We start from the raw sequence: 13,590 nt of genomic DNA on the forward strand, positions 1-13,590 counted from the left end.
TTTGGTCTTGGCAAATCAAAAACAAAAATTGTATTAGGATGCATTTACTGGGCAAAGATGCCTTCAGACAGTTGGCTCCTGATTGCCTGGCCCTCAGCAGACCGGGTAGAGGGGTTTGGGGGGGGGGGGGTTGCCTGGGTGGGGGGTTAGGTCAGGAGATATCTCCACATGCATGCCCCTTCTTAATGCAAAATTGTGCAGTATGCAACATGCACCAATAATTTTGCACACAAAGTCTGGGGAATACAATAGTGTACCCCCAGTCTTGTCCAGGCATCTGAATCGTGACTTTAGCATGCCAAAAGTCCGCTCAACTATAGCCCGGGTCTGGACGTGCACCTCATTGTATTTTCGTTCTCCGGGTGTTTGGGGGTTCCGAAAGGGGGTCATCAGGTGGGGTCCCAATGCATATCCTGAGTCACCTGTAAGGGAAAAGACAGGAGAATATTAGTCATGCATGTGCCCCTTGTGATGTCTCCATCATGGGGGGGGCATACCTGACACCAATGTCACTCACCAATCAGCCAGCTGTCTCCATACACGTTCATCTCCAAGTCTCTGTAGATCTTGGTCTGCCTTAGTATGAAACTATCATGGCACGAGCCGGGAAACTTGGCACAAACGTGCCAGATGAGGCCATGTGCATCGACAATCATCTGGACATTGATTGAATGCCAGCCTTTCCTGTTTCTGAACAGGTGTTCAGTATCATGGGGGGGCTGGAGTGCCACATGGGTGCAGTCAATCGCCCCGATGATCTTAGGAAAGCCAGCAATATTATAAAAGTCTGTCATTGCTTGCACACGCTGGTCCTCCTGGGTGGGCATGACAAACTGATGGCTCATGCGCCGCAGTATGGCAGGGACCACCTGATGTAGGCATTTACTCATGGTTGACTGCACCATCCCAGCCACACCTCCAGATGCTCGCTGGAAGGAGCCACTCGCTAGAAAATGCAGTGTTGCCATAACTTTTTCCAGAGGTGTCAGGGCATGGGAACGTAGGGTTGGGGCGATTAGATCCTCATGAAGGAGTTGGGTAATCTCCAGGATGGCCTCCCTATCAAATCGGTAGTTGCCAATGACCTCATAAACTGGCATTTGCCAAATATCACGGCGTGGCCGATAAACACGCGCCTGTGCCCTCATCCTCCTCCTCTGTGCCCTCCTCCTCCTTTGTGCCTGTAAGGCAGCAAGTGCCGTCAAAATCATTGCTGGTCCTGGCATTTTTCAACAACAAACTTCACAACTAGAGCTGTAACTCCCTTCTGCAAACCCTTCCACAGCATGTGTAAAATTAGGGCTGGTTTTATAATGTGGAAATTTAGTCAGAAAAACTAACAGGTGCGCACAGGGCGGAAAATACGGCACACACACTTAATTCTGAGAATCGCCCTAACTCCCTCATTTGCATCTTTGCCTATCAAAAACAGCGGCGAGCCTAGCGTAATTTGCGCCCGGGAATGCGCAGGTGTAACTACTTTAAGTACGGCTGAAAATACGGAAATCTTTGCTTAAGTCATTTTGACGATCGCGCGCAAATATACGCGCCGTGTAAAATTAGAAAAATGGAGTTAAGTCTGCGTATCTCTTTTGAGAATTTGGCCCAAACATACCTAAGATAGGCTGGCTTGCGCCATTCTATCCTAGGTTGCAATGTTTCTTTTGGCCGCTAGATGGCGCTTCCATTGCGGCCGGCCTAGATTATGTAAATTAGGGGATACGCCGATTCCCGACGATTTACGAGCGTACGCCGGGCCTACACCGTCGAGTTACGTAGTTTCTGTACACGATAGGCCGCCTAAAGTTATTCCACCTATGAGGTGGAATAACAATGTTAAGTATGGCCGCCGTTCCCGCCGCGAGGTTCGAATTTTTTACGTCGTTTGCGCAAGTCGTCCGCGAATCGGGATTTACGTTGTTTACGTACGCGTCAAAATCAATAGGCCCGTACGGCCTACTTAGCCGCAATGCGCACTGGAAAATGTAGTCGCCCGGCGCATGCGCAGTGTAAAAAACGTCAAAAAACGTGAGGTCAAGCCTCATTTCAATACTACACGCCCCCCTCCCAGTCATTTGAATTAGGCGCGCTTACGCCCGCTCGTTTTAGGCTACGCCGCCGACAATTTGAAGGTAAGTGGTTTGAGAATCACTTCTAACCTAAATAATTTACTGCGGTGTAGCCTAAAAAGAGTAGGCTAGGCCGTCCAAATTTTAGGCGCCCCTACGTGAATCTACCCAAAAGTAATTTACTTAATTTCTGTTCTTGGGTTAAGATATTCTTTAACAGAGTCCCAGCACAAGTGATAACACTTTTGCTGTGTGTTTAATAAAGTGGAATTAATTTGCAAACCGTTGAAAGTCAATTAAAGTTTTTAAACAGATTAAAAACTAGTTTTGAGAGGTCAGGATTATTCCTGTATTCTCCTGTGATCCCATATCTATATGAGGTAATAGGAAAATACTGTAGATAATAAGAAAAATTTTTAAAGAATCCCAGAAGAATTACTGAGTCTCTTATTTTTTTTCTGTTCTTGTAGCATGCTTAAAGTGATCGCTAAAACTGAAAAATTAAAAAAAATAAAAGCTGTCCCTGTGAAGAAGACAGTAGATGCTGACCTATCCTGCTGCCCATGGTGGCAAATGCCAGTTTATTAATGAAGTGAACCCCCCCCCCCCCCCCCCCCCCCCGAAGCAGCAACCAATACTATCTGGAGTGTCAATCTCCTGGTCCCCTTCTGTGCACAGTGGTTCCTTCTGCCAACCCTTACATTACCATTGATGTCCTGCAGTAACCTGGGGGTTAGCAGAAGCAACCATAGAGTGCAGCGAGGGGGGTTAGGAGTTTGACATTACCAATAACGTTGGCTTTAGGGGACAATCGCACCTCATTAAAGCAGCACAGGCAGCGGGAGAGGTATATATGTTCTGTTTATTATTTTTTTCAGGGCTTTTTTTCAGGGGGAACCACCTCTGGCTCAGACCCTTGGGGGGGGGGGGGCTGCTCACCTCTATAACTTATAAACACAAAAGTGACAGCTCTGCACTCTGTGTAACCGCCCTGAACTCTGCACTCTGTATGTAATGCAATCCTGGTATTTAATACCCCTTTAAGACCCTCCTACTGTTCGTGAAATTTGACTGACCACACCCACTATTTGATGTGATTTGGACGGTGTTTTTCTGGGTGGAGGGGTTTTGGGGGATCGTGGTTGAGTTCCACTACCCATACCTCCCAACTTTTTGAGATAGGAATGAGGGACATATATCAGCAAAAGTATGCTGGCATAGGACACACCCCTTGCAACACCCCCCTTAAAGGAGTTGTAAAGGAAATTTTTTTTTGTTGCTGAAATTACTGGTTACAGGGTATAGAGACATAATAGTTAACTGATTCCTTTTAAAAATGATTAAAAATAGATACAAATCAATCATATAATGTACCTGCAGTTTCTAGTTTCGTTTTTGCATGTTGTTTCCTGGTTCTGTGATTTACAGAGCCACAGAGCCAATACAGGGCAGTGATGGTTTGGAAAACGAAACAGATTGGTGCTGTGGGGTTTTAGACACACAGGGCCAGATCCACAGTGAAAGTACACCGGCATATCTACTGATACACCGGCGTACTTTCAAATTTCCTGCGTCGTATCTTTAGTTTGAATCCTCAAACCAAGATACGACGGCATCTGGGTTTGATCCGACAGGCGTACGGCTTTGTACGCCTTCGGATCGTAGATGCAATACTCCGGCGTCCGCTGGGTGGAGTTCGCGTTGTTTTCCGCGTCGGGTATGCAAATTAGCTATTTCCGACGATCCACGAACGTACGCGCGGCCGTCGCATTCTCTTACGTTGTCTCTAGTCGGCTTTTTCCGGCGTATAGTTAAAGCTGCTTTTTTGTGGCGTATAGTTAGATTTGCCATGTTAAGTATGGCCGTCGTTCCCGCGTCGAAATTTGAATTTTTTCTTTTTTTGCTTAGTCGTCCATGAATCAGGATGGACGTAACTCACGTCTAAGTTTAAAAAATGACGTCCTTGCGACGTCATTTCGCGCAATGCACGGCGGGAAATTTCGAAACGGAGCATGCGCAGTTCATTTGGCGTGGGGACGCGCTTCATTTAAATGAAACACGCCCCCTAATCGCCGATTTGTATTCCGCCGCCAGAAATACACTACGCCGCCGTAACTTACGGTGCAAAATCTTTGAGGATTTGAAAGAACGCCAGGTAAGGTACGGCGGCGTAGCGTATCTCTGATACGCTGCGCGGGTGCAGATCTATGTGGATCTGCCCCACAGTAATCACACCTCCTTGATTAGTGACCACAGAGAGAAAGCTCCCAGTACTGTGGTTATCAGGAAACAGACAACCAGGAAGTGTGGAGATCAGAGAAGAATTACAGCAACTTGAGAGCAAAAACGAACAATGAGGACATGAAAACAACACTGCATTAAGGTAAAGGAAGCTATTAAGATAAAAAAAAATTCCATTACAAACCTTTTAAGGCTGTATTCCCATCTATGCATTTTTAGTGCTTTTTGCATTTTGCAGATTTGCACTACAGAACGTGTTCCATAGGAAATCATGTTAAATGGACTGTAGTGCAAATCTGCAAAATGCAAAAAGCACTAAAACCGCCATAGGTGTTGATCCAGGCTCAAGGAGAATTGTCCAAAAAAAACAAGATTCCCAGCCGTGTGTACAGGGCCTCAGGCTGGCCATGCATGGCTCGAATTCCAAAATAATTTTAGTTTTCACACCATTAGTGCATACCTCCTGTGACAGACTCGGACCCTCTTATGTCTAAAATCATCCTATGTCCACTAGGGGCATAGGATGACTGAGGAACGATATCTTGGACTACCTGAGATGGGATTATTATGTAATTATTATCCACAATATATTCCAGGATATCTGCAAAGAACTATTTACTGGTTGTTGATTCTGAACTCAACGGGTTAATTGTACGAGTGACTCATTCATACTGTTAGATGCTAATGCCGTCACCTCCAGACATCTGTTCTCTGTGCTAATTGACCCTTCCATTGTGTGAACATGTCCTGTATTTACACTTATGATAATGTGTATTGTATAGCAGGTGAGCGGAGACGGGACGTCTACTCTAAAGGTCATATCTCGCAGTCACCTCGTCTGGGTAAATGATTAGTTAAATAGCTCATGTTAATTTATGTTCTGGTTACCTCCTCTTTAAACTGTATATAAGGTTGCATTCTTGGTTCTATTAACCACTTGCCGTCGCCGCACCGTCGAAATACGTCCACAAGGTGGCTCTGCTGGGCGAGAGCACGTAATATGACGTCCTCTCTCCCAGCCGCCACTAGGGGCGCGCGCGCGCCCCCCGCTCGCCCCCGACTCCCGTGCGTGTGCCTGGCGGGCGCGATCGCCGCCGGGCACACGCGATCACTCGGTACAGAGCGGGGACCGGGAGCTGTGTGTGTAAACACACAGCTCCCGGTCCTGTCAGCAGGGGAAATGCTGATCTTCGGTTCATACAATGTATGAACCGAGGATCAGTGTTTCCCCTAGTGAGGCCACCCCCCCCCCCCCCACAGTAAGAACACACCCAGGCATACTTAACCCCTTCCCCGCCCCCTAGTGTTAACCCCTTCACTGCCAGTGGCATTTTTATAGTAATCCAATGCATTTTTATAGCACTGATCGCTATAAAAATGCCAATGGTCCCAAAAATGTGTCAAAAGTGTCCGCAGTGTCCGCCATAATGTCGCAGTACCGAAAAAAAAAATCGCTGATCGCCGCCATTACTAGTAAAAAAAATATAATAAAAATGACATAAAACTACCCCCTATTTTGTAAACGCTATAACTTTTGCGCAAACCATTCAATAAACGCTTATTGCAATTTTTTTTTACGAAAAATATGTAGAAGAAAACGTATCGGCCTAAACTGAGGAAAAAAATTTTTTTTTTATATATTTTTGGGGGATATTTATTATAGCAAAATGTAAAAAATATTCATTTTTTTCAAAATTGTCGCTCTATTTTTGTTTATAGCGCAAAAACTAAAAACCGCAGAGGTGATCAAATACCACCAAAAGAAAGCTCTATTTGTGGGAAAAAAAGGACGCCAATTTTGTTTGGGAGCCACGTCGCACGACCGCGCAATTGTCTGTTAAAGCGACAGAGTCCCGAATCGCAAAAAGTACTCTGGTCTTTGGGCAGCAATATGGTCCGGGGGGTAAGTGGTTAAACACTCCGGGGCAGATCCACAAAAGGATTACGCCGGCGTATCCACAAAACAAGATACGACGGCATCTGGGATCGGTCCGACAGGCGTACGTCTTAGTACGCCGTCGGATCTAAGCTGCAATTTTTCGGCGTCCGCTAGGTGGCGTTCCTGTCGAAATCCACGCATAGTATGCAAATTAGCTAGTTATGGCGATCCATGAACGTACGTCGGCCCGGCACATTTTTTTACGTCGTTTTCATTTGTTTTTTTCCGGCGTATAGTTAAAGCTGCTGTTCTGAGGCGTACTCAATGTTAAGTATGGCCGTCGTTCCCGCGTACAATTTTGAATTTTTTACGTCGTTTGCGTAAGTCGTTCGCGAATAGGAATTTGCGTAGAATGACGTCACCGTCGTAAGCATTGGCTTCTTCCGGTCAAATTTCGAGCATGCGCACTGGGATACCCCCAGGGACGGCGCATGCGCAGTTAAAAAAAAACGTTGTTTACGTCGGGTCACGACGTATTTACATAAAACACGCCCCCATTACATCCATTTGAATTCCGCGCCCTTACGCCGCAAGAGATACACTATGCCGCCGTAACTTACGGCGCAAATTCGTTGAGGATTCGAAACAAAAAAAGTAAGTTACAGCGGCGTAGTGTATCTTAGATACGCTACGCCCGGCGCAATAATGCGCCGTTGTACGTGGATCTACCCCTCCATGTTTAGCACACAAACAAGTTTCGTCTCGTTGTGTGTTGAGGGCAGCTGAAATATCTGATATCTATATCCAGACTGATGGGAAGTGGTATATGACGGAAGCACTCAAGCGGAGTGTGGGACGTTCCGTTACACCTCCCAACATTTTGAGATGGGAATGAGGGACACCTATTAGCAAAAGTATGCAGCCATAGGACACACCCCTTGGACTGCAGCAATGGATGATTTTCTTACAGTCATCGACTTTTGTGTGATCGGGCATGTTGGAATTTTTTTGAAAAACAAGCAATTTTATACTTAATTATGGGAGAATCATGTGAGAATTATATTCATAAAGGAAATGCTTATGAGTGCAAGAAAAGAAAAAAAAAAGAAAAGAAGATTCCCAGCCGCGAAAATAATTTCCTGTAGCAAAAGGAGGTGAAATTGAAAGCTTGGTTGGTCGAATTTCAAAATCATTGGTGGCACCATCGGGTCACAAAACACACAAAATTTCAGATTTTGGAAAGAAAATTCATTCAGAATTTGACCCATGTATGGCATGCAAAAATCGAACGCAAACGACGTAAAAAAAAAGCGCCGGGCGGTCGTTCGTTTCTGAATCGGCGTAACTCCTCATTTGCATATTCCTCGCGTATACAAACGGAAGCGCCACCTAGCGGCCAGCGTGAGATTGCAGCCTAAGATCCGACGGTGTAAGTCACTTACACCTGTCGGATCTTAGGCATATCTATGCGGAACTGATTCTATGAATCAGGTGCATAGATACGACGGCCGGACTCAGAGATACGACGGCGTATCAGGAGATACGCCGGCGTATCTCTTTTATGAATCCGGCCCAGGAGCTTCGACTGGCATTCAGAGAGATTTAACAAAGCGTGTCCAAAGCCATGTTTTGAAGCAAGTGCAAACTAGCCCTAAAAGACCAAATCTGGGGAAAATAAAAAATTCTCACACGAAGAGGCTACAGGGACTAGTTTTACAGCACTATTGCAAGCTGAAAACTTGAATACGCTGCCTTGCAATTAGCAGCAGAGTTATCTCCCTGCCATCATTAGATTTCTGTCCAACAACAAAGTTGTCTGTCTGTCTACCTATCTATCTGTATCTATCTATCTATCTATCTATCTATCTATCTGTCTGTATATATCTATCTGTCTGTATATCTATCTATCTATCTATCTATCTATCTATCTATCTATCTATCTATCTATCTATCGGTATATATCTATTTGTCTGTATATATCTATCTGTATCTATCTATCTATCTATCTATCTATCTATCTATCTATCTATCTATCTATCTATCTATCTGTATCTATCTACTGTATCTGTATCTATCTGTCTGTATATATCTATCTGTATCTATCTATCTATCTATCTATCTATCTATCTGTCTGTATATATCTATATGTCTGTATATATCTATCTGTATCTATCTATCTATCTATCTATCTATATATCTATCTATCTATCTATCTATCTATCTATCTATCTATCTATCTATCTATCTATCTATCTATCTATCTATCTATCTGTATATATCTGTCTGTATCTAGCTATCTCTATCCAGGGCTTTTTTTCTCAGAGACTAGGTGCAGAAACTCCCTACTTCCGAGTCACCCCCTACCCACCCACGATAACCATTCCTTGGTTCCACCTCCTACCCACCTCCGAGCACCATTCTTTGCTTCTACTCCCTACCCACATCCGAGCACCATTCCTTGGGTCCACTCCCTACCCACCTCCGAGCACCATTCCATGGTTCCACTCCCTATCCACCTCTGAGCACTGTTCCTTGGTTCCATTCCCTACCAACCTCCGAGCACCATCTCTTGGTTCCACCCCCTACCCACCCCTCAGTAATGGATACAGAACCAATAAAAGTATCAATTTGTGGTGCTAAATAATTTGTATATGATAGGAAGTAAAATAGATCCCCTGTAGCCAGCAACAATGGAGCTCCCCTAGCAACAATAGACTCTGAACAGCTAGCAACTATAGACCCCTCCCTCAACAGTTGATGTCTCCCGGTAGCATAAAAGTCCCCCCCAGCAACAATAGATCCCCTACCAGTGACAACTGACCTCCCCAGCAACAATAGACCCCCCCTCTGTAAAAATAGATCCCCTCCAGCAACAATAGATCCTCCAGCAACCAGCATTAATAGACCCTCCTTACACCACAGCACCCCTTTGCCATTACATACATTCAGAGCTGGAGGTGCCGGAACTGCGTTCCCCCGCGTTCCTGCTGAAAAAAGCCCTGTATCTATCTATCTACCTATCTATCTATCTATCTATCTATCTATCTATCTATCTATCTATCTATCTATCTATCTATCTATCTATCTATCTATCTATCTACCTATCTATCTGTATCTATCTATCTATCTATCTATCTATCTATCTATCTATCTATCTATCTCTCTGTATATATCTATCTGTATATATATATATATATCTGTCTGTCTGTATATATCTGTCTGTCTTTATATATCTATCTGTATATATCTATCTGTATCTGTCTATCTGTATCTATATGTCTCTGTATGTTTCTGTCTGTCTGTCTGTCTGTCTGTCTATCTATCTATCTATCTATCTATCTATCTATCTATCTATCTATCTATCTATCTATCTATCTATATCTGCATCTATCGATTTCTCCACCTTCCCATCCCTTCTTCTTTCTATTTGTATTAACTTTTCTTCTTGCTATTTGCCATCCTAATACATCCCCACCTGTTCTTTGATTTAAGATTAGTATTCTCCTATTTTCTCCTCCATTTCCATCTGACATTCTTCATCTTACCAGTTTGCTCTTTTTGCTTTTCTTTCAATTTACAACAGTTGGCCTGCTCAGGGAACAATATGGACAGGAAGTGGAATGCAGGCTAGAGAAGAAAGGTTTGAATTTAAAGCATGAATGGAACTAAATTTAGAAAGCAGTCACAGAGCCTGCAGACTAACTCTGTATTTATTCAGATATTATTACATGTATTTTTAAATGCGGTTAGTATAATTACCTGAAATTTATTTTTACAATAATTTCCTAAAAACCACTGCATAGCAGAAATCAACCTTAACCCTTTTCACGCCTAAGCCTGAAAATTTCTGACATTTGTTACTTAAATTAACTTAACTTAAAATCATTGGGCCAGATTCACAGAAAAAGTACACCGGAGTATCTGCTGATATTTCGGCGTTCTTTCAAATTTGCTGCGTCGTATCATTATTTTGAATTCTCAAACAAGGATACAACGGCATTTGGCTAAGATCCGACAGGCGTACGGCTTCGTACGCCTTCAGATCTTAGGATGCAATACTTCGGCGCCTGCTGGGTGGAGTTCGCGTCGATTTCCACGTCGGGTATGCTAATTAGCTGTTTACGGCGATCTACGAAGGTACGCGCGGTCGTCGCATTCTCTTACGTCGTCGCTAGTCGGCTTTTCCCGTCGTAAAGTTGCGACTGCTATTTCAATGGCTTATATTTAGACCAGCCATGTTAAAGTATGGCCGTCGTTCCCGCGTCGAATTTTGAATTTTTTTTTTTTTGCGTAAGTCGTCCGGGAATAGGAAAGGACGTAACGCACGGCGGGAAATTTCAAAACGGAGCATGCGCAGTACACGCCCCATTTGAATTAGGCGGGCTTGCGCCGGGCGGCTTTACGCTACGCCGCCGCAAGTTTACAGGCAAGTGCTTTGTGAATCAAGCACTTGCGCTGAAAACTTGCGGCGGTGTAACGTAAATGGGATACGTTACGCCGCCGGATTTGTACATGAATCTGGCCCATTAATTTTTGCTAGAAAATTACTTATAACCCCCAAACATATATACCTGTATATATATATTTTTATATATATATATATATATATATATATATATATATATTTTTTATATATATATATATATATATATATATATATATATATATATATATATATATATATATATTAGCAGAGACCATAGAGAATTCAATATTCATTGCAATATTTAATGTCACACGGTATTTCCACAGCAGATTTTTTGGTGGGGAAAAAAAGACTCTTTAATGAATAAAAAAAAAAAAAAAATAGTAAAGTTAGCCAAATTGTTTTGTATAATGTATAATTTGTATAATGTGAAAGATGATGCTACGCTGAGTAAATAGATACCTAACATGTCATGCTTTGAAATTGCGCACGCTCGTGAAATGGCAACAAATTACGGTACCTAAAAATCCCCATAAGCAACGCTTTAAATAGTTTTTTTTACGGTTACCAGGTTGGAGTTACAGAGAATTTATTTTTATTTTTTAAATTTTTCTTACATTGTTCCTTTAAAAAAAAATCTGATCACTTTAATTTCTGTCACAGGGAATGTAAACACCCCTTGTGACAGTAATAGGTGGTGACAGGTACTCTTTATAGAGGGATCACACTTAAAAGTATTTAAATCGTCAACTATGCGATTCTGAATACTGTCATTTTTTTTTAAAACGGCGCCATTGGCAGGTTGTGACGTCGCTTCTGGGATTTTACATTGGAAACTCGATCAGAGCCAAATCTGGCTTTGTTCGGGACTCAACCTAGCCCTGGCGGATGCGCCAGCTAGTAGCTTGGGTCTCCTAGTGGGACGGGAGGCCTGGAAAGTGCGGCGGAAGGTGGCAGGGGCGTTCCCTTCCGCTCCTTTAGGATAACAGCCAAGTGGCTTTTAGCCGCATCGTTAGTTATCACTAAAGAGCCGACCGACTGCTCTAAAAAGCGGTACCGGGTGATGCCTCTAAACAGACCCCTGACATCTCCCCTTTGTGACATGGAAAGAGACTGAGGATAGAGATTCCCCAGTCCTTTTCTCTGCAGCCTCAGCTGCACTGGAAATGAATGGAGAGGAGGCAGAGACTGGAGAGTGCACAGAAGGGGACTAGAGGAACACAGGGGAGGGGGGAACTGAGGAGCGCACAGAAGAATACAGAGGGAGCTGGAGTAGGATACAGGGGACACTCAGGAACAATAGGTGCGGTGGCGGGAGGAAGTTATAATCACCAATCTCCCTGTGTGCTTCTCTTCCTTTCTCCTCAGTGGCTTTTAGCTGCTTTATTGAAAGCCACACAGGGAGATTGGTGATTATAACTTCCCCTGCCGCTGCACCGATTGTTCCTGAGTGTCCAGGTATCAGTTTAGGCATTGGGAGCATTTGCACAAGTACCCCTGCAAATACTCTGTATCGGCACCGGTACTGATACTAGTATCGGTATCGGGACTACCCTAGTATCTACTAACACTAGCAATGGGGGTTATTATTGTGTCCACTGACACCAATGCTGGGAGTAATTACTGCTTCAACTGATACCAATTTTATGTGCAGATTTTGAATATACTGGCATCAATGCTGGGGGTTATTATTTAGGGTGACCACATTTCCAAAGTACCATTCAGGGACACCCTCCCTTCCCAAAAATCAGCTTGTGCTGTAATGAATCACAGCACAGTGATTGGACACAAGATTGGATTTATGATTTCTCCAATCACAAGCAAGGGGCGGGGATTGTGCTCCTCCAGGCATTCCCGGCCAGGGCAAGTTCTGTCAGTGAGTAAAGCGGTGATGTGGCAGCCTTTTTTGGGGGCATCAGATTGGCCCGGGGGGGTGGCTGTGTCAGTTTCATTCCGGGACCTGCAATCCGGGACACGTGGTCACCCTATTATTATTGCGCCTGCTAACACCAAGGCTGGAAGTTATTATTGCATCTACTAACACCAATGATGGGCGCTCACTGACACAAAAGGTGTGTTATGGCCATTTATTTTGAATGAGCTTCCCAACTTGATGCAATGCACCTCAATGCATGAAAATGAACTTCTATTGTACAGTCCTCTGGAAGTGTCAGGGGCTGCACTTGAGTTTTGTAACTTTCATGTTGACCACAACTTCTCTAGTACAATAGGAAGCACTGTGTTTTTTTTTTAATACCACACACTGTCTATAATCTCTGTACATCTCGATATAGTCTTATTCTATATACTAAGCATTGTCGTACATGTCAACCACATTAGAAAATTGCTTATGGAAAGTTTAACATTTTAGTCAGCTGCTTTTTACCAAAACTTCAACTGAAAGTGCAAATATATATATATATATGTATTTTTACATTGTACAAGCATGGCAACTTCATGTATACATATAGAACACCGAAAAGAACGATAACCCTGCAATAACTTATCGTGAAATAACTACCAGGGTGACACAGTAAAGGAAAAAGCAGCAAACGGAAAATAAACAAGCCTGCTATGCAAGATAAGACCAATCTCAGAAGGCCACATGAAGCATAATGGAAATTAAACTCCCAGAAGTCAGAATTCAGAGCAAAAAAAAAAAAAGTGCATTACTGCAAACGGGACAAATAATAGACCTTAAACTTTTACTGAGCCTAACTAAACAACTAAAAAAAGAAAGTGAAATTGATGGAAAGACATCCTAATCTGATGACTTCTTGGCTGGCAGTAGGCAAGTTAGTATTTTTTTAAGCTCAGCACAAACTAGGGATTAGATTTAGTTTTCATGCATTTTTTTGATTGTTTTTTTGTTGTTGCGGTTCAGTCGTTTAGTTATGTCCGACTCTCTGTGACCCCATGGCCCGTAGTGCGCCAGGCTTTTCTGTCCTCCACTACCTCCCAGAGATTGCTTAACT

This window comes from Rana temporaria, chromosome 8 (assembly GCF_905171775.1).
Source record: "Rana temporaria chromosome 8, aRanTem1.1, whole genome shotgun sequence".
Taxonomy (NCBI): Eukaryota; Metazoa; Chordata; class Amphibia; order Anura; family Ranidae; genus Rana; species Rana temporaria.